Source organism: Gopherus evgoodei, chromosome 16 (genome assembly GCF_007399415.2).
Source record: "Gopherus evgoodei ecotype Sinaloan lineage chromosome 16, rGopEvg1_v1.p, whole genome shotgun sequence".
In the NCBI taxonomy this organism is placed as follows: Eukaryota; Metazoa; Chordata; order Testudines; family Testudinidae; genus Gopherus; species Gopherus evgoodei.
The window spans coordinates 4,510,286-4,532,591 of NC_044337.1; the positions used below are offsets into that span (position 1 = coordinate 4,510,286).

A 22,306-nucleotide genomic window follows, 5' to 3' on the forward strand; every position below is an offset into this window, starting at 1 on the left:
GTAAATGAAGCTATGAAGCAGTGTACCACCCCTTATTGTGCTGCGGGGGGGCTAAGGGGGAGATCGGAAGAACACTGGAAGAGGAAGTTCTTCATGGGAAGGCAAGGGATGGGATACAGCTGAAACCAGTTAGCCTGCTTGCAGTCAACCTTAGGAAGAGAAGTATGTGGTTAGAATTCCCACCTGGAAAGAGCTCTGAAGACTCCCTTGTGGGTGAAGCGGTTGGCCTCTTTGGAGGATTATTCCTGTTAAAAAGACTACACCTCGCTTTGGGGTTCTAAGATCCACTAGTAATCTCTGGGACTGGCATGTCAACTGCCTGATTTGACTTGGGTTCTCCTCTTAAAGGGACAAAGAGCAAGGTTTTGAGGTGGAAGTGGACTTGGGAAGGCATTAGAGAGTTACTCCCTCCCAGGAGTTCCCGGGGCAGAGAGGACAGTGGTGTTGGTGGATCTCAGACCCAATAGGGTTAAAGTGTAAATAAAACCCTTGTACAACTATTATAACATTCAACAATTATGTTCTAGGAAAAAAAGTTTTAAAGAATTCTGTGTTTCACAGTTCTTCATCACAGGTGGCACTGGTAGTGACTCTGGTATTTAGGTTACCTCATACTTTCCATTATACACATTCAGCAGAGAGACGGCCTTTGGGCTGGAGGAGTGCCTTCTCTTTGTCTATGAAATTCCATTCCTGTTCAGCTGAGTTGTAAACTGTTCATGATCCCCATTTCCCCTCTGCCACTTCGCATTCCACAGGGAAACACTGGCACCCTGCAAGAGACCTGCAAATGAATGTCCCAAGAGCTAGGGTGTCAGAAATGCCAACCAAGAGCCCCACGCACTGTACTGAGAACTTCTAGGAGCTGCTGAAGTAGCTGTAGCTGCAGGGATGGGGGAGAGGGCCGGGATAGGCTCCTTGCTCACTGCCAGCCAAACCCATTACCTCGAACATGGCCCAGAGTCCTTTCCCCACCTTAGTGAGAAGGAAGTTGGGCTGGGCCAGGGCTTCTTCTATCAACCACACCCTGGACCCAGCAAATGGTGCCATTGACTCTTCCTCATCTGAGAGAACAGCTTTCTGCTGCTAACAGCTAGTGTAGTTAAGTCCTGTAGCTTAGGTAGCAGCAGTCTGTACGCTGATGCTGCAAGGTGCCTGGTTCAGCTAATGGTGCATGGTGTGACAGTTGGTAAAATTTTGTGTAATTTTTTGTTTTTACCTTTTTTCCTTCCAGAAAAGGCATAGGAGGAAATTACATACAAAAATCCAATATTAAAAGGAGGTATATTTAGGTTGAAAAGTCAAGCACTTGAAAGTTAGCCAATGCCAGTTTTATGGTTGCCCAGGCAATCTTAATTCAGTCCCCATCTGTCTGAATTATGGAACCGTCTCTAATTACATGCCCTCGTACTGGTTTTTCCAAACCTGCCTCATTCAGTGCACAAGATGGACACACAAGAGAGCAGAATTAGGGTTGTCCGTGCAATCAAAATAGTGTTTGCTAACTGTCACTGCTTATCTTTGCAAACTAAATAACAGCCATGGAATGTAGGTTGTTAAAATTTAATATGGGATTAAATATGGCATTGCCTGTCCTTGTTAGAGAAAAAGAGAGTCAGTTAGAGAGGGTCTTGAGTTGCTGAAGTCCTCTTCTGTTCCCTTTCATACAAAACAAGACCTACAAATCTCTCTTCTGCCTAACTGAGGTAACCCCAAAGAGCACTAGCCCACCCTAGGCGGGGGGAATATTAAAGATCAAAAATACAATTTCTGTCTGTGCCTTCTTGATTGCAACCTAGCTGCTGGGAAATTAATCTCAGTACATGATCTTATTAGCTACTTTGAGACCTGGAAAGCTTTTACCAGTCTTGGACTAAAAGCATTTACTTCAATAAAGCAGGAGCTACACCAATTTATGCTAAGTGAAAAACTCCCCTTTTTTTAGCTTGCCTTTTATTAATCACAGTTGCAATAGGTGGATTTTCCTTGGTGGCTGTGCCAGGCTCTTACTAGACAGAAGGCAAAAAGAAGGTAGAGAAGAGAAGAAATGAGGTGTTATTTAGGATTCAGCCAAACCTGATGGAGCTGGTGTTGCCACATGGTTTCTGTTCCTTACCTCAGCAGGTTAGAAGATTTTGCTCCCAGGGTGACCCTTTCTGCCCAGATCCTCTCCATGGGGGAACAGCCTGCATGCTTTCTCTCCCCTCCCAAGCATGGAGGGACAGCTACCTGAGGGGACTGCACTGCTATTACCTTCACTGCCTCTTCCTTTTTTTTCCCTAGTCCATCTGCCCCTCCCCCTTGGCTCTCACCACAGCCCTCTTCTGCGTCCATCCTCTTACCCCTTCCCACACTGGCTCCATTTCCTCTGCCACAGTTCCCACCCACTCTACCTGCTACTTTCCTTTTCTCCATCCTGATCTTTCCCAAACCCCATCAGCACAAATACAAATCCCACACTCTCCTCTGCCCCAGCCTTGGCCTTCCCTCCATCTTCACCCTCTCCCACACCTGTCTCCCCCACGCCCTCCACCTCTCTGGTGTCACCCGTTCCTAACATCGCACCCACCACCTTCCTTTTTCTCTCCCTCCTGCCCTTCCCTTGCTGTCCCCGGGACACCCACTGCATCTCTAAGGAGATTATAGCCATCCACAACCACTTCATTTTTCAGTCAGATCAAGGTTAGGTGTTGGGCTTCTCCTCCCCTCTCCTGCAGCTTCCATGCCCTCCTGCCTCCCTCTTTCTTCTCTTTTGAACAGCACTGCATCCGCCGCTCCTCTCTTCTCCCCCTCCATGTTGCTGTCATCTGCTGTTCACCTAGCTCCTCCCCAGCAGCCTTTCTCTCTGATTTCAACTCCTCATTCTCTCTCCCTCTCCTCACAGTCTCCTCTGTGACCCACCCGGTTGAGCACTTAGTTGCGCCTTTCCTCGCCCTCATCTCTTCACTCATCCTGCAGCCCCAGCCAAAAGGACCATTCACTTGTCTCAGTCTTTACCAAGTGCTGTTTTTTCCTGTTGCTAGTCTCTTTCCGCATTGCCCATCAGCCGCACCCCACACCCTGTTACTCCTCTGCCTTTCCATGACTTCCAGTCCATCAGCATTGATGGCTTCTCATTGCCTCTCAGCCCTCTCCGACCTGGCCTCTCAGCCCTCCCACCCACTGATATTCTTACTGGTTCTCTCCAAGCTTCTCTCTCCTCAACCCTGGACTCTTTTACCCCTCTCTTCCATCTCACAGTCAGTCCCCGCCCCCACCCCCCCAGCATGACATCTGCTTTCTGTGTTCCTACTCTCACTCTGCAGAGTGACGCTGGCAGAAATCCTGCTACAAATTCAGTCTCTCCTTCAGATCTGCCATCTTCCTTGCTAAATACCTCCCCTTCTCCCCTTAATTAAACCTCACGCCCACAGTCCCAGCCTCCTCCTTGTTGCTGAGAAACCCTCTCCTCTTCCTGTCTACATCTCTCTCAGCACAGGCCCTCACCAACTTCTTCCAAGAGAAAACTGACAAAATATGACATGATCTTCCCCTGGCCTCTCCTTCTCCCTTCATCAACTCTCGCCACCTCCTCTCATCACAGATGCAGAAGTTCTCATCCGCTCACCTTGTTCACTTGCCCCAGTGACCCCCACCCATCTCCTGAGCTCCCCTCCCTTACTGTTCTCTTTGACTACTTACTTGCTCTTCTGTGGCTCGTTCCTCTCACAATACAAATATGTTTTAGTCTCTCCCATCTTAAAATACCCTCTCTTGACCCACTTGCCTCTCCAGTTGCTGCCCCTTCTCCCATTCATCTCTAAACTCATTGAAAGCATTGTTACAATCACTGTCTGAAGTCCTCTCCACCAGTTCCAGTCTAGACTTTCTCCCATCCAGCATCGTCCTCTTGCACGCCAATGAAACAGCCATCACCAGTCTCCTCTGACCCCTTCTTAGCCAAAACTCAGAACCAGTACTCCAGCCTCATCTTCCTTGACAGCTTGACCTTCAGCAGTCGACCTTGCTCTCCTTTGTCTTCCCATGATACCATCCTCTTCTGGTTTTCCCTCTAGCTTTTGAATCCCTCCTCCAGCTTGTCCTTCAGAGCATCCTCCTTATCTGCTCTCCAGCATTCGGTGGGGGTTCCACAGGGCTCTGTCCTTGGTTCCCTTCTCTTCTCCCTCTATCCCTTATCTCTGGGTAATCTCATCTGCACACACCAGTTCAGCCACCATGTATATGCTGACGACTCATAGATCTGCCTCTCTGCTCCAGACCTGTCTCCTTCTGTGCAAACTAAAATCTCAGCCTGTCTTTCTGACGTCTCCTGGTTGTCTAGCCAGTTAAATGGAGCTCCACATGGCTACAACAGAGCCCCGAATCTTCCTCCCCACCAACAAGCCCTCTGTGCTACCGCCTTTCTTAGTCATCACCACCATCCTGCCTGTCACTCTGATTCATAAGCTGAGCATCATCTTCAGCCTCTCAGTAGGTTCTCGCATTCGGGCTCTGTCTAAATCTTGCTGATGCTTTCTGCATAACACATCTAAGATACGGCTTTTCTTATCCATCTGCCTGTCTAAAATTCTCATTCAGGCTCTCACCATCTCGGGTCTTGATTACTGCAACATCCTTCTCTCTAGCACTTGACAAATACATGCAGTCCTGCCCCACTCATATCCATTTAAAATGCTGCTGCAAAGATTATTTTCTTAACCTGTTGCTTTACCATGTCACCCCTCTTTTTGCATTCCTCCAATGGCTCCCCCTCCTGTATCACATCAAACATAAACTGCTTGTTTTCACTTTCATGGCCTTTCCTGGTCTACCATTCAGAATAATTGGGATTGTATTCTGTTCTACGTATCATCCCTCATCTGCTGTCAAGATTTCAACTCCTGCCTCCGATTGGCTCATAATGGCAACCTCCATTTCCCCATTGTTAAATTTTCAAACAGCACCTTTGTGCTTTCTCCTGTGCTGCCCTTCATGCTTGGGAGGAGCTCCCCATAAGTTTCCTCGAAAGTAACTCATTGTCCTCCTCCAAAATGCTCCTCAAAACTTTCCTTTGTGGTCATACTTATGAAAAAAAACACACACAAAAAACACCTTAGGCTGTTGGTTTGCTGAAACGACACTTCCCATCATGCTGAGCAACATTGTCTGTTTTCTTGTACTTCACCATCTGTCTGTATCCATCTGTTTTCTCTTGTCCTATATTTTGTGGGGGAAAGAGATAATGTACTGTAGTCTCATCATATGCTGATGCTGCTAACTCTCTTTCCATTCCACTCACTCATTCTGTTTCACTAGTAACTCAGGAGGATGTTAAACAGCAGCTACAAAAGTGAGACATTTTAAAATCAGCAAGTCCAGATCATTTGCATTCAGGCATTTTAAAAGCATTGGCCGAAGAGCTCACTTGACCGTTAATGTTGATTTTTCAATAAATTTTGGAACTCTGGGGGTGTTCCAGAAGGCTGGAAGAAAGCCAACGTTGTGGCAATATTTTAAAAGGGTAAATGGGATGACCTGGGTAATTATAGGCCTGTCAGCCTGACATTGATCCCGGGAAAGACAGTGGAGTTGCTGACATGGGACTCGATTAATAAAAAATTAAAGGAGGGTAATATAACTAATGCCAATCAATAGGGATCTATGGAAAACAGGTTCTGTCAAACTAACTTGGTATTTTTTTATGAGATTACAAGTTTGGTTGATAAAGAGAATAATGTTGATGTTATACACTTAGGGCTTGGCTATGCTGGCACTATGCTGGCACTTTACAGCGCTGGCACTTTACAGCGCTGCAACTTTCACGCTCAGGGGTGTGAAAAAAAAAACCCTGAGCGCTGCAAGATACAGCGCTGTAAAGCCTCAGTGTAATCAGTGCTGCAGCACTGGGAGTTCGGCTCCCAGCGCTGCAAGCTACACCCGTAAGGGATGTGGAGTACGTGCAGCTCCAACCACACTCACACTTCAAAGTGCTGCCGCGGCAGCGCTTTGAAATTTCAAGTGTAGCAATACCCTTTGACTTCTGTAATGTATTTGACTTGGTACTGCACAGCATTTCAGTTTAAAAAACTAGAGCAATATAAAATCAACTTGACACACATTAAATGGATTGTAACCTGGATAACTGGTACGTCTCAAAATGTCACTGTAAATGGGGAATCACCATCAAGTGGGTGTGTTTCTAGTGGGGTCCTACAGAGACAAGTTCTTGGCCCTGTGTTCCTTATCATTTTTATCAATGACCTGGAAGTAAACAAAATCATCACGAATAAAATTTGCAGGTTACACAAAAATTGGGGAAGTGATAAATAATGAAGAGGAGAGGTCACTAATACAGAGTGATCTGGATCTCTTGGCAAACTGGGTGCAAGCATACAATTGAATATGCCTAAACGTAACTTCATATATCTAGGAAGAAAGAATGTAGGCTATAATTGCAGGAGGGAGAACTCTGTCCTGGGAAGCAGTGATTCTGAAACAGATTTTGCAGGGCAAGGTGAATAATCAGCTGAACACGAGTGCCAGTGCAATGCTATGGCCAAAAGGGCAAATGCCATCCTGGGATGCATCAACAGAAGAATCCAAGTGGGAGTAGAGGGGTTATTTTATCCTGTATTTGGCACTCGTGTGACTGCTGCTGGAATTCTGTGTCCAGTTCTGGTGTCTACAATTCCAAAAGGATGTTGATAATTGGAGAGGGTTCAGAGAAGACCATGAAAATGATAAAAGGATTGGAAAACCTGCCGTATTGAGAGACTGAAACAGCTCAATATATTCAGCTTAACAAAGAGAAGGTTAAGGGATGACTTAATTACAGTCTGTATGTATCCAGATGTGGAACAAATATTTAATAATGGGCTCTTCAATCCAGCTGACAGAAGGATAACACAAGCCAATGGCTGGAAGTTGAAGCAAGACAAATTTTGACTGGAAATAAGTCATAATTTTTTAACTGTGAGGATAGTTAACCATTGGAACAACTTACCAAGGGCCGTGGTGGATTGTCTAACACTGACCATTTTAAAATCAAGTTTGGCTGTTTTTTTTAAAGTTCTGCTCTAGGAATTATTTTGGGGCAGTTCTCTGGCCTCTGCTATTCGGGTGGTCAGACTAGCTGGTCCCAGTGGTCTCTTCAGGGCTTGGAATCTATAGATTCATATGAATCTATGAAAATCTATACAGAGATTGCAGCCTGTGTGGGGCAGGGACCATCTTTTTATTGTGTTCGTACAGCACCGAGCATGATGAATCCTGATCCATGACTGGGGCTCCTAGGTGCTGTGGTCATACACATAATAAACCATTTGAAATAAGAGGTCAGCCTGGATTTTGTTACTTGCCACCCATAACAAATCCCTCTGCTTGTGGCACCACCAGTGGCCAGCTCTTGGACAAACCCCTCACTGCAGCATTTACCACACAGTAAATGCCAAGAAGCCTGGCACACAGAGCCCAGCTTACCCAGTAGCCTTTCTTTAAACCCAACCCAATGCCTGGGCACTGGGTGCCTCCCCCAGTTACTCTAGCAAGTAACATCATTACTTAAATTCTAAGGCAAACAATGAGGAAGAACTTGCCTAAAACAGGTATGTTAGGTATAAGGTTGTCTCTGTCTGGCAAACCTCAGAAGTTCAAAAATCCTGACTCAGACCCCTAAAATCATGAGCTTGGCCCAGAAATCACAGGCCTTTAAAAAAAATAAAATAAATAAATTGTTTTTTTTAGTCATAGAATATCATAGAATCTCAGGGTTGGAAGGGATCTCAGGAGGTCACCTAGTCCAACCCCCTGCTCAAAGCAGGACCAATTCCCAACTAAATCATCTCAGCCAGGACTCTGTCAAGCCTGACCTTAAAAACCTTTAAGGAAGGAGATTCCACCACCTCCCTAGGTAACCCATTCCAGTGTCTTACCACCCTCCTAGTGAAATAGTGTTTCCTGATATCCAACCTAAACCTCCCCCACGGCAACTTGAGACCATTGCTCCTTGTTCTGTCATCCGTCAGTCTTTCTTCTGATTTTTGAACTCCTTCTGCCCACTTTCACAGTGTGTAGCAACTGCAGTGTTCCCAACTTGCAAATTTTGTATTGAGTGAAGCAAATTTGGCCTCCACTGCAGAAGCTCTCACTAAAGAACACAACCAGGATTGAAGCCCCCTGGTGCTAGGCACTGTATAAACACATAGTAGGAGGCAGCGCCTGCCCTGCATTTGCTGATCATCAAGTGCAAAGCTAGTGGTCAATCGATGACATAGGATTTGGAACTCATGAAATGCATATCATATATAGAGGCCACCAAACATCTGTTTGTTGGGAATAGGGCTGTCAGGCAATCAAAAAAATTAATTGTGCTATTAAACAATGATAGACTACCATTCATTTAAATATTTTGGGTGTTTTCTACATTTTCCAATATATTGATTTCAATTACAACATAGAATGCAAAGTGTACGGTGCTCAGTTTATATTTATTTTTGATTTCAGTAACTCCTCACTTAAAGTCGTCCCGGTTAACGTTGTTTCATTGTTACGTTGCTGATCAGTTAGGGAACATGCTTGTTTAAAGTTACACAAAGCCACCTGCTTTGTCCACTGCTTGCAGGAAGAGCAGCCCATAGCAGCTAGCTGGTGGGGGCTTGGAACCAGGACTGGCTCCAGGGTTTTTGCTGCCCCAAGTGGCAGGGGGGAAAAAAAAGTCGTGATCGGCGGCAGCTCCACCTCGCTGCTTTCTTCTTCGGTGGCAATTCAGCGGCATGTCCTTCCCTCCGAGAGGGAGCAAGAGACCCACTGACAAAGAGCCCGACTTGCCGCTCCTTCCCCTTGGTCGCCCCACGCACATGCTTGCTGAGCTGGTGCCTGGAGCCAGCCCTGCTTGGAACCAGGGTGGACTGGCAGCCCCCTCATCAGCTCCCTTAAGTTCCCTGTGTGGCAGCAGCCCAGCAGGCTATCAATTGCCGGCAGTTCAGCTGTCCCTCCCGCACTGCCATGTGCTGCTCCTGCCCTCTGCCTGGGAGCTGCTCCCAGGAGCCTCCTGCTTGCTGGGGGGGGAGCAGGGGGGCTAATGTCAGGGTGTCCTCCTCCCCCCCCCCGCTCCTGCCCCCCCTGCTTACCCCTTCTCTAGGTAGAGCAGGGTGGGGACAGGACAGGCCTCAGGATGGAGGGAGTTTGCTGGCAGCAGCTGCTGTCTCAACTTCCTGATATACTTAAAAAGGCAATATACTTACAGTGGGGTCAGCGTATTTAAAGGGGCAATGCATGTCTCTCTCTCTCTCTCTCTCTCTCTCTCATACACTGTGTGTCTCTCTCTGTCTGTCTACCATGCTGTCTCCCCTCCCTCTATTCGTGCTGCCTTGTAGTGTGTGAGGCTACATTAACAACGTTAACCCTTGAGGGCTCAGCCAAGTGCTGGCAGTAAGGCATTCCCTGGGAAATATCCCACACTCTGACTCCACCACCTCAGCCAAGCTTCCCAATCATCATCGCTGTGTACAGTATTAAATTGTTTGTTTAAAACTTATACTGTGTGTGTGCGTGTATATAGTTTTTTGTCTGGTGAAAAAAAATTCCCTGGAACCTAACCTCCCCATTTACATTTATTCTTATGGGGAAATTGGATTCGCTTAACAGTTTTGCTTCAAGTTGCATTTTTCAGGAACAGAACTACAACGTTAAGTGAGGAGTTACTGTACAAATATTTGCATTGTAAAAACCAGAAGAAATAGTATTTTTCAATTCCTCCATTGCAAGTACTGTAGTGCAATCTCTTTGTAATGAAAGTTGAATTTACAGATGTAGAATGATGTTAAAAAAAACTGCATTCAAAAATAAAACAATGTAAAACTTAGAGCCTACAAGTCTACTCAGTCCTACTTCTTGTTCAGCCAGTTGCTCAGACAAACAAGTTTGTTTGCATTTGCAGGCGATAATGCTGCCTGCTTCTTGTTTGCAATGTCACCTGAAAGTGAGAACAGGTATTCACGTCACTGTTGTAGCCGGCATCACAAGATAGTTATGTGCCAAATGCCATAAAGATTCATATGTCCCTTTATGCTTCAACCACCATTCCAGAGGATGTGTCCATGCTGCTGACAGATTCTGCTCGATAACAATCCAAGCAGTACAGACCATCACATGTTCATTTTCATCATCTGAGTCAGATGCCACCATTTTCTATTTTGGAGGTTCAGGTTCTGTAGTTTCCATATCAGAGTGTTGCTCTTTTAAGACTTCTGAAAGCTTGCTCCACACCTTGTCCCTCTCAGATTTTGGAAGGTACTTCAGATTCTGAAATCTTTGGTCAAGTGCTGTAGCTATTTTTAGAAATCTCACATTGATACCTTCTTTGCATTTTGTCAAATCTGCAGTGAAAGTGTTTTTAAAACAAACGTGCTGTGTCATCATCCGAGACTGCTATAACGTGAAATATATGGCAGAATGCAGGTAAAACAGAACAGGAGACATAAATTCTCCCCCAATGAGTACAATCCCAAATTTAATTAACGCATTGTATTTTTAACAAGCGTCATCAGCATGGAAGCATGTCCTCTGGAACAGTGGCCGAAGCATAAAGGGTCATGCGAATGTTTAGCGTATCTGCATGTAAATACCTTGCAATGCCGGCTACAAACGTGCCATGTGAATGCCCGTTCTCACTTTTAGGTGACGTTGTAAATAATAAGCGAGCAGCATTATGTCCTGTAAGTGTAAATAAGCTTATTTGTCTTCACGATTGGCTGAACAAGAAATAAGACTCTGTGGACGTTGTGACAAAGTTCCTCCTCTACCTTGGTGGGTCCTGCACTTATTGGCAGATTTGCTCACCTCAGTGATCTTCCCCACAGTCTGGATCAACTCCTCCTGTGTCTGATCAGGAGTTGGGAGGTTTGGGGGGAACGCGGGCCCTCCCTCTACTCCGGGTTCCAGCCCAGGGCCCTGTGGATTGCAGCTGTCTAAAGTGCCTCTTGTAACAGCTGCATGACAGATACAACTCCCTGGGCTACTTCCCCATGGCCTCCTCCAAACACCTTCTTTATCCTCGTCACAGTGTCTGATAACGCTTGTACTCCTTAGTCCTCCAGCAGCACACCCTCTCACTCTCAGCTCCTTGTGCCTCTTGCTCCCAGCTCCTCACACGCGCTTCCTCTCCTCTGGCTCCTCCTCACCTGACTGGAGTGAGCTCCTTTTTAAACCCAGGTGCCCTGATTAGCCTGCCTTGATTGGCTGCAGGCGATCTAATCAGCCTGTCTGCCTTAATTGGTACTAGCAGGTTCCTGATTACTCTAGTGCAGCCCCTGCTCTGGTCACTCAGGGAACAGAAAACTACTCATCCAGTGACCAGTATATTTGCCCTCTACCAGATTCCTGTACCCCACTGGTCTGGGTCTGTTACAACGTGCAGGCCCTAAAGTTTTACATTGTTTTGTTTTTGAGTGCAGTTACATAACAAAGTTGCATTTTCAGACAAAGAGATTGCACTACAGTACTTGTATGAGGTGAATTGAAAAATACAAAAAAAATTTTTTTATCATTTTTACAGTGCAGGTATTAGTAATAAAAATAATTATATATAGTGAACACTGTACACTTTGTATTGTGTGTTGCAATTGAAATCAACATACTTGAAAATGTAGAAAAACATTCAGAACTATTTAATAAATTTCACTTGGTATTTCTATTGCTTAACAATACGATTAAAACTACAATGAATCACAATTAATTTTTTTTAATCGCTATTAATTTTTTTGAGTTAATCGTGTGAGTTAACTGCGATTAATTGACAGCCCTAGTTTGGAACAATTTTTAGTCACTGCTGAGACTTGAACTCATGTCTTGAGGTTTGTAACTTAGTGTACTTTCCCTTAGGTGGCAAGAGATTCTGTGGGGACTTCTAGCTCAGTTTTGTTTCTCAAAATCATGTGGCAGATGGAGCTTTTCACATCATCTTGAGACTGCCTGCAGCAGTGGCCAAAATAACATTATTCATGGTAAATGTGTGAGAGTTGGCTATGCTGCCCCTGAATAAGTTTGAAGAATGAGAGAAGCGTTACATACGGCTGTGGGGGCAAGGGATAACACAAGGTGAAACGAGGTGTCATATCTCAAAGTCAGAATGGAGGCCTTAATTTGTTTGGCTGGTTTTGAACATGGATATCCAGATTCCGGTTTTATCCACATTGGTGTAAATCTAGCTGGAGCTATTCCAGATTTCTACAAAGAGCAGAATCTAGCCCTGTTTATTTACTGATGGGAGATGGCAGAGCAGACAAGAAACCTGGTACCCTGTATTTTTTTGGAATACAATCTAAATGATTCTGAATGTCATTCCCATCCCTTGTTTACAGACTGACTCCAAATTGAGGATTTGCCGCATCCCTGACAAAGACACAAAAATCTGCTTTATCAAGGCTTGAAGTGGGAACTTTGGGAATTGCTTTACTATAGTTTCAGCAAAGAGTCCCGTGGCACCTTATAGACTAACAGACGTACTGGAGCACGAGCTTTCATCGGCTCATGCTCCAATACGTCTGTTTAGTCTGGATCTGTAAAAGCAGCAAAGAGTCCTGTGGCACCTTATAGACTAACACGGCTATCCCTCTGATACTTTACTATAGTTCTGGCCATTGTGCTAAACTGGCTCATTTAAAAGCTTCTGGATATCAGTAATTTGTCTGTGGCATTTTTTTTTTAAAGAGTGCCCTCATCTCCTGATGAGCGACTCTCCCTCTCTATTGCCAAGTGCCCTAAATTACACTAATGCATACATTTCATTGTGAGACACGATCACAAATTGAAATACATTTTCATATGTTAGGGCAGTTGGCCTGTGGAAAAGGCGGAGGCTGGAAGAGGATTGTCACTGGCATGGTGCTGGCTGAAGAGATGGTCCTGTGTGTTTCATCACTGCACTGGCTGGTGTGCGTTTGATAAAGTGTGCACATCTTCCCTGCTTCATGTGTGCATGACCTTGCTCTAGTGACTGTCAGAAGATGGTAGTTAAATACAGGGCTTGAATTATACCCCATAAGACACCTAGGGTCCACTCTCTATGAGTGTGAACTGTAAAAAAGTTGCAGAATTCAGGAGAGATTTTTGGTTTTTAGTCATGCATGTTGAAACACGTCATCTACATCTTCCCTGGTGCAGGACTTCATCCATAAGGAATATGAGCTCTTTATTACATGCCATAATTGAATTACGAGGGGTCAAAAGAAAATTGGGACTCTTAAAAAGGCAATAAACTAAATGTTTCACAGCCCCATAAATCAGAAATGATTGGCCTTATCTTTTAAAAAATATATTTCCCTTTGGGCTGAGACTAAGCATGAGAAAATTCAGCCTGAAAGGGAATTTCTTGTAGAAAGCAGTAACTGGCTGGAAATAAGGATGTAGGCTGGAATGTCTCTTGCAAACTTAACTGTGAAGTCAGAGGACTAATACCCTGCATGTGCAAAGAGAACATTAGGATTGTGTGTTTAAACCAGGGGGTCTCAAACTCAGTTTATCTTAGGGCCAGGGCCAGTCCTCAGATCCTCCCTGCCCAGGGGCGGCAGGTGGGGCCAAGCAAGAGACCCGGCCCCAAAACTGCTGGAGCCCCACAGGCCACATTGGGGAGGCTCGTGGGCTGCAGATGGCCTGTGGGCCAGGAGTTTGAGACCCCTGATTTAAACCATCAAATTAATAAGTGCAAAATTTAAGGTTTTCTTGCCTGGGTTATACACACTCAGGCTGTGGTGAATGTAACCGTCTAACTACTAATTGAAACAAATGTGCGAAGTGGGAGAGTTAATATTAACTGAGGATTAATTAAGAACCTTTAATGTGTTTCCTGACTTTTATATATATTTCAAATTTGCAACTTGATGTTTCATTAGAATAGATTTTGGCTTTTAATTTCCTCTTTAAAAAAGTAAGATGACAGAAGGTAGAACGGCTGACGATGGAGTTATGCACTTGTGATTGGTGTAACTCAGTACTGCTGTACACATTATACAGTTCAAACTCTAACAGAAATTTTGTACTGTGCATGTGGAAAAGTGAATGTTTACACACTTACAACTTCTTGATTTAGATTTTAAAATCTTCAGACTTAATACCGCTCCTATTCCCTAATGAGAACTAGCCAAGTGGGTTTTATTTTTTGTAAGAGAGCAGATTTTTTTAAATAAGTAGTTGCCACGGAAGGGTGACCTTATCAACTGCAATAATCATAGAAGAATCACATTACTCTCAGTGCCTGGGAAACATCAGGTCCAACGTTATCATGGAATGTATCAAGAAACAAACAAATCTTCAACTTAGAGTGGAGCAAACAGATTTTAGATCACTGATAGACCAGACATCTTACAGAACAAAGCAAGCACCTCTTGTGATACATTTTATAGATTTCCAGATGGCTTTTGACAGCATACACAGTGCAGCAAAAATAATCCGAATAATCAAGGAATCTATAAGATATTGCTGAGTGTACAGTCAGAGATGGTGACTGTGATTTTCAGTGGCAGCTGGAGGAACGCAATGTTGTAGTATGTTCCCCTAGTGTCTGCACCCGTCATTGATTATATCATAAGAAAAGTAACCGCAGAAATCAACCAAGGAATGTTATGAACAAATGACGAAGCACAATTGAACAACCTCCTTTTTGCTGATGACATTGTCCTGTTTAGGCCAACGCTTTGCGTAATGGAAGAAAAGACCCAGTTTTGGCAGATACAGCAGAACAAGTTGGTTTGTTCATCAACAAACAAAAGACAGAATAGATGGTTATCAATGGCCGGAAGGTAACCATTAGAGTGGACGAGAAAACACTAGAAGTAAGTCATTTTACGTATCTAAGAAGTGAGATGTGTCACGATGGTGACACCATGCTAAGTGTTAACCAACAAATATCAAAAATAAAAATTTGAAAAGTGATTGGCACTGACAAAAAATATGCATTTTTAAGATCAGCATCTTGTCTGTCCTCCTTCATGGAGCAGTCATGGAAATTGACAACAGAAATTGATAAGATCAGTTCATTTCAAAGCAAACAGCCATGGTAGATCTTCAGACTCCGTTGAAAAGAGTTTCTTGTAACATCAGAAATTCTAAGTAGAGCAAACCAATCTAAAGCATCAAATATGATAAGAACATGACGTATTTAGGACATCCTTTAAGGATGACATCAACATAACTTCCACTGCAAGTGATTATATGGGCACCACCTGGAAAGAGAAAAACAAGAGAGAAACCTAGAGAAATGTTACCCAGAACTACAGAGAAAGAATCAAAATCCATCTGCATGACAGTCTTGTGCTCTATGCACACCCCATCAGTGGCCCCACGAAGTCACAAGACCTCCTCCTGGGACTGACCATGGTGGCCATCCATCAACCAGGAGGAGGATGTTGGACAGGGAAGTGCTCTGCTACTGTGGGGCCTATTTCCGCTCCTCCCTTAGGTCACATATCTGTAGTAGGAAGAGCGCCTGAGATAGAAGTCCTTGCATTAGAGGCCTGGTATGAGGCAGACCTGCTCACAGAATCTGGCAAGAACAGGGCTGATATTGCAGAAATACACATTCCTAAGAAGTGCTAGGCACAGAGTGCTCACGCAAACACATCCTGATATCAAGTGGTACCAGAACATCCCGATATTAAGGATGGTACAGAAACATTCCCCAAGGATAACAGGAACATACTGACTCCTCCTAAAGGATCACAATACATAATAGAGAGATTTTAATTTTACCAACATGTATAGGTGATAGGTGATAACAAGTCACATCAGAGGGAAATAACTACAGTAACTATGTCAGAGGGGCAGTACTAACTTGTTTGTATTGGGGTATAAAGCTGTATTTCAGAAGGAGTATCTTTGTCTGGCCTAGGGAGGAACAGAAAGTCCTGCCGTTCACTGAGCTGGTCCATTGTTACGAGCATACATGTATTAGTGGTCCAATAGAGTTAGCAGGATACTAGTACCATGCTTTGTTGACAATAAACCTGGCTGGGTGCCTTTGTCCCTTAACGGATCTTGTGGACTTTGGGCAGTTCACTCAATGTCTGCCTTGCCAGTTGTCTGCTCAGGGCTGGGGCGGCACATGGAGGAAACACACACATGCAGTCAAACATCTATTAACATCTAACCATAGTATCCAGGCAAAGTTTCTCTGGGCCGCATCTACTGGCTCTCTGAATGCCTTTTAGGAGCAATGAGTGCTGTCCCCTCAGTCTTTCTGCTTTTGATCCTCACTCCTGTCCCTGTTTTCTCATTTGTTTTTCCCTGAATTTATTTGAGCCCTGGATTCAGTAGCTCCTCCCCTTAGTGGGTACACAAGTTGGTGGGCTTGCATCCATCTGCCCCCAGGCACTCTATTGGTGCCCCTCCAACAGAGCTGCAGAGTCACCAGTCAGTCAGGCATGCGCCAACAACTCAGCAGCAGCCTATCCTGGAGTAGAGCCTGGGTCAGATGACCCTCAGGCTCGGGTGTTTTCCCAACCTCAGCAGGACTGCAGATCAGTCTTTGCAACAGCCCTACCACCTGGCCAGAAACCCTCCTGCTGCCTCGCAGTGTATCATATGCTCTTGACTTCCAGCCTGCTCTTGGTCCTGATCCTGTTCCTGCCCCAGCCTTGCCCAAGCCATGTTCCAGTCGTATCTTTGCCCTATTCTGACCTTGCTCCAACCCTGTTGCTGACCCACTCCGGCCTTGCCTATGCTTCCTGATCCTCCCTGGACCCTCAGACTCTGATCACCTCACTTCAGCTTTTGGCCTGTATCTGGACTCGCCTCCAATATGGAGCTGGCTTGTCCCTGGACTCTGACCACCCGGCTTCAACCCCTGGCTTGTTCTTGGACTCTGGCTACGGTACTGATTCTGGCTTGACTATGGACTCTGATCTGGGGTTTGACCCTAATCTGTCCCAGATCTCGATTCTAGCACCACCTTTGGCCCAGTCCCGACCCTACATCAGCTCCAACCACTAGACCTGACTGCTGGGAGGCAGTGCCTGACAACTTGCACAGACTCCACTGTACTGGGCCTCAGAGCCTTGATGGAGCACCTGAGTGCTGCAGCCCTGGAGATGGCATCTATATTCCAGAGCCTCCCAAACCAAATTGCCCAGCTGCAGTTAGAGAACACCCTCTTCTGAGCACAGGTCTGACACCTCCAGAACCTTCAGGCCCACCCAAGACAGCAGCCCCAGAGTGTGATATGAAAAATCCTCTTGCTGGAATGGTTTGATAGTGATCGTCACAAGTTCTGAGGGTTTATTAAATAGTGCTGCTTGCTGTTCCTGATGCAGCCATCCTTATTCACAGACTACCAGATGAAAGTGGAGCTGGTTATCAGTCTGCTGTGTGGAGAAGTCCTAGGATTGGGCCTCAACCATCCTGGAACAGGCCGACCCAATGCTGGGCTGCTTTGAGGACTCGTTTGTTTCTCCTCACTGGTATTTGATTACCTCAACTGGGCCCATACTGCCAAAGCAGCCCTACAGTTCCTCACCCAGTGTTCGGGACCTATCTCCACCTGCACTTCCAGTTCCTGGACACCAATACAGCCTGGAACAAGGTGGCTTAAGTCTTCCATTTTTGTCTTGGATTGAACGACACTTTAAAAGATGAGCTGGCTCAAGTCAACACCTCCTATGGAGTTGCTACCCTACAATGAGCTCTGCATTAGAATCGAGAACCATCTCCTGGAAAGGAAACATGTTGTCACTCATTTCTAGCTTAACATCAAGGGTCCCCATGCACACCCTTTGCCTAGTTCCAGACCTGAACCGATGCAGATTGATAGCACAAGGAGGCACCTCATGGCCCAAGAAAAGGTGCTGAAATGGCCTTTGTGGAAAAGTTGGGACACTTTGCATCAGGATGCCCCCACAAATCCAGACCCACTGTGGTGCTGGGAAACCACCCCATTCAGCCCCAGTAGAGGGGTCACGGCTAGACGTGACCCGGTGAGCAGTCTCCTTGATCAGATCCCCTCTGCTGACTACCTGTGCCTCAGCACCAATAGAGCCCTGCCAACCACATCTGCAGGTTCTCCTCCTTCTCAGGACCCCTGCCATGTCCAGGGTAAGTTGTACTTCATTGGCATTAAATCGACTCTGGGACATCCAGCAACTTTATGGACCTGGTCTTCACCCAGACCAACCACTTGCCCATCCAGAATAAGCTTATTCCAGAGCAGATAGAAACTATTGATAGCAGTATGCTGACCTCTGGTCCAGTTGCGAGATAGCCCATCTCTAGGTCGAGATTGGGGACCACCAGACAACTATGCAATTCGACCTAATCCTTTCACCATTCTTTTGGGTTATATTGGGCCTCTTCTGACTCTCCCTCCACAACCCAAACATTTTGTGAGCAGTGCCGGAGGTATGGTTTAACTCTTGGTTTTGTCAGCTGCAGTACTTAGGAAGACCAAGCAGGGAGAATATGGGACCCAGCCCTGGGAAGGTGTCCTCCGTGCTTGATATGCCATCAGTTTCCAAAGATGCTGGTTCATCAATCTCACCCAAGTTTAGTGATCTTGTGAATGTTCGATAAAAAGAAGGCCAATATCCTATCCCTGCATCATCCTACAACTGCCTTATAGACCTCTAGTCAGGGGCACAGATCCCCTTTGGATGCGTATACCTTTTATTGGAACCCAAGCTCAAGGCCCCATGGGAATACCTGGGCGAAAATCTGGCTAAGAACTTCATTCCGCCCTCCAAATCCCCCACTGGAGTCCCTATCCTGGTTGTTAAAAAGAAGGGTGGGACACTACACCTCTGTGACGATTTTCATGCTCTCAGTTATATTACCATCGAGAACAAATACTCTCGCCTGCTGATCAGTGAGCTCTTAGAATGGGCTAGCTCAACAAAGGTCTTCATCAGGCTCAACCTGCACAGTGTGTACAACCTGGTCTGCATACAGAAGGGCAACAAGTGGAAGACCGCCTTCCGCACCACATATGGCTATTATGAGTACGTGGTTATGCCCTTTGTCCTCTCCAATGCTCCAGCCATGTTCCATTGTTTCATGAACAATATCTTCAAGGATATCCTAGACCAGTTCATTGTGATTTACTCAGACAGTATTGTCATTCTCAGAGAACCAGACTCTGCATTGCCACCATGTCCAACAAGTGCTGGAATGCCTCAGGAAAGATGGCCTATATGCCAAGCCAGAAAAATGTGAATTTGACTTCACCACCATTGATTTCCTGGGCTATATCCTCTCACCAGATGCAATCAGCATGGATACATGGAAAGCTGCTGCAGTTGTGGACTGGGCCCTGCCAAGGATCACACATGACATCCAATGTCTCCTGGGATTCACAAATTTCTACCAGAGGTTCATCAAGGAATTCTTCTGAGTAGTGGCTCAATTACCCAACTCCTTCACAAGAGTTCTGCCTTCATCTGGAGGTTGGAGATCCAATGGTCTTTTTGAGCAGCTGAAGAAGGACCTACACCTCCACACCTATATTGAGGATCCCGAATCTATACGGGCCTTTCATTGTTGAGGCAGATGCTGACAGGTAAGTCATCGGGGCAGTACTGTTACAGCCACAAGGGTCACCAAGCATTCTACATCCATGCACTTTCTATTCCAGAGTGTACATTTTCCCATCCAAGTATTCACTGACCAGAAGAACTTAGAACATCTGTGATTGATGAAGGCCCTCAGCCAGTGCCAGATCCAGTGATCCATTTTTTTCATGCCTTGAGTTCATACCACATTATCAACCTGGTTGCCAGAATGGCAAACCTGAAGCTCTCTCCCACAAGGGGGAGTACCTTGATAGCAAAGAGAGACCACCAGAACGTTCCACCATACTGAAGCCCTACCATTTTGCCACTGTTTTAATGAATGCGGACCTATTAGCCCTTATAAAATCCTCCCTACCATGTGTGCAATTGGCAACTAAGCAGATATTTCTGTTGCGAAGTTGTGTATGTGCCCCCAAAGGTCCACCCCATTTTGCAGTTCTCTGACTATGCTATGACTTACCTCTGGCCAGCCGTTTTGGACATTGGAAGACCATGAAACTGATCACATGACATTTCTGGTGGCCCCAGTTGCACACCTCCATGAGGTCGTACATCGACTCATGCAACGTATGTTGCTGCACAGAGGTCTCCCATACTAAGCCCCGGGCATGCTGGTCCCCTTACCTACTCCTTCCTGACCCTGGAACTCTGTATCGGTGGATTTTATTGTAGAACCTCCTAACTCCTTGGACCACAGAGCTAGATTAGTTACCATAGACCTCCTCTCCAAGATATCCTACTTTGTGCCTCGCTGCAAGATCCCCAACGCAAAGGCGACAGCCCATCTGGTTTTTTTACCATATTTTCAAGCTTCACAAGGTACCTTCCAATATCACGTCATGCCGGGGATCACAGTTCATCTCCCATTTTTGGCAAGAACTCTTCCTTCTCTTAGATGTTGACCTATGTCTCTCCACTGCCTATCATCCCCAACCAGACGGGCAGTCAGAATGGGTAAATTAGTTGTAGAACAGTACGTGTGGTGTTCAATCAACTTCCAGCAGAACAACTGGGTCCAGCTTCTGCCCTTTGCTGAATTTGCCTACAACAACTCTGAGCATAAGTCCACGCAGCAGAGCCCCTTTTTTCCCAGCTATGGGTTCCATCCCTGGTTCTACCTGTCCCTCTCCTTGATTTCCCTTGTCCCTACTGACTCTAACCTGGTCAAACATCTCCATCATATCTAGGAGGAGCTAAGACCCCAGCTGGACACTGCCAAGACAGGCTTCAAGCTGTTCGCTGACCACCACTGCCAGGCTAACCCTCCCTTTACCGCCAGGCATAGTATGGCTCTCCACAAAACACTTGAGCACCTCCCATCCCTCCCACACACTTGACTGCTGATATCTTGAGCCCTTCCTCGTCACCCAGCTTATTAACCCAGTCACTTTCTGCTTCCAGCTACCCCCCATGATGTGAATGCACTCTATGGCCTGGTCTACACTACGCGTTTAAACTGATTTTAGCAGCGTTAAACCGATTTAATGCTGTACCCGTCCACACTACAAGGCCCTTTATATCGATATAAAGGGCTCTTTATATCGGTTTCTGTACTCCTCCCCAACGAGAGGAGTAGCGCTAAAATCGGTATTGCCATATCGGATTAGGGTTAGTGTGGCTTCAAATCGACAGTATTGGCCTCCGGGCGGTATCCCACAGTGCACCACTGTGACCACTCTGGACAGCAATATCAGCTCGGATGCAGTGGCCAGGTAAACAGGAAAAGCCCCGCGAAATTTTGATTTTCATTTCCTATTTGCCCAGCGTGGAGCTCTGATCAGCACGGGTGGCAATGCAGTCCCAAATCCAAAAAGAGCTCCACCATGGACCGTATGAGAGATACTGAATCTGATCGCTATATGGGGAAACAAATCTGTTCTATCAGAGCTCCGTTACAGAAGACGAAATGCCAAAGCATTTGAAAAAAAAATCTACAGGCTACACAGTGCTGCGTGACGTAACGGGAAGCCAGAGACTCAAACGGACGCTCATGGAGGGAGGGAGGGGGTACTGAGAACTCCAGCTATCCCACAGTCCCCAGCAGTCTCCGAAAAGTATTTGCATTCTTGGCTGAGCTCCCAGTGCCTGTAGGTTCAAACACATTGTCCGGCGTGGTTCAGGGAATAGCTCGTCATTTTACTTCCCCCCCCCCACGTGAAAGAAAAGGGAAAGAAAACGTTTCTTGACTTTTTTCAATGTCACCCTATGTCTACTGAATGCTGCTGGTAGACGCGATGCTGCAGCAGTAAAGAGCAGTATGCGCTCCTCTCCCTCCCTGGTGGCAGACGGTACATGCTTGATAACTGCTGAATACCCCTGGCTGGCCTCAGGGGCGCCTGGGTAAAAATAGGAATGATTCCTGGTCATTCCCAGTAGATGGTACAGAACGGCTGGTAATCGTCTTCATCATAGCCATGGGGGGCTGAGCTCCGTCAGCCCCCTCCCTTTCTGGTGTAAAGAAAAGATTCTGTACTGCCTGGACTATCATAGCAGTGGGATGCTGGGCTCCTCTCCTCTGCACCTCTTAGTGTACTGCCTGGACTGTCATAGCACCGGGAGGCTGCCTCCCCCTCATTTTATCTCCCTAACAAGTCACTGTTTCTTATTCCTGCATTCTTTATAACGTCATGACACAAATCGGGGGGACACTGCCACAGTAGCCCAGGAAGGTTGGGGGAGGAGGGAAGCAACGGGTGGGGTTGTTGCAGGGGCACCCCCCCGTGAATGGCATGTAGCTCATCATTTCTACGGGATCTGACACGGAGCTGCTGTACTCT

The 22,306-nt window shown here is 46.0% G+C and overlaps 1 protein-coding gene across 13 annotated transcripts in view; it reads left to right on the forward strand.

Annotated features, from left to right (window-relative positions):
• Positions 1-22,306, forward strand: part of ZNF618 (zinc finger protein 618) — a 306,003-nt gene that overhangs the window by 220,588 nt on the left and 63,109 nt on the right. The window lies entirely within an intron of this gene.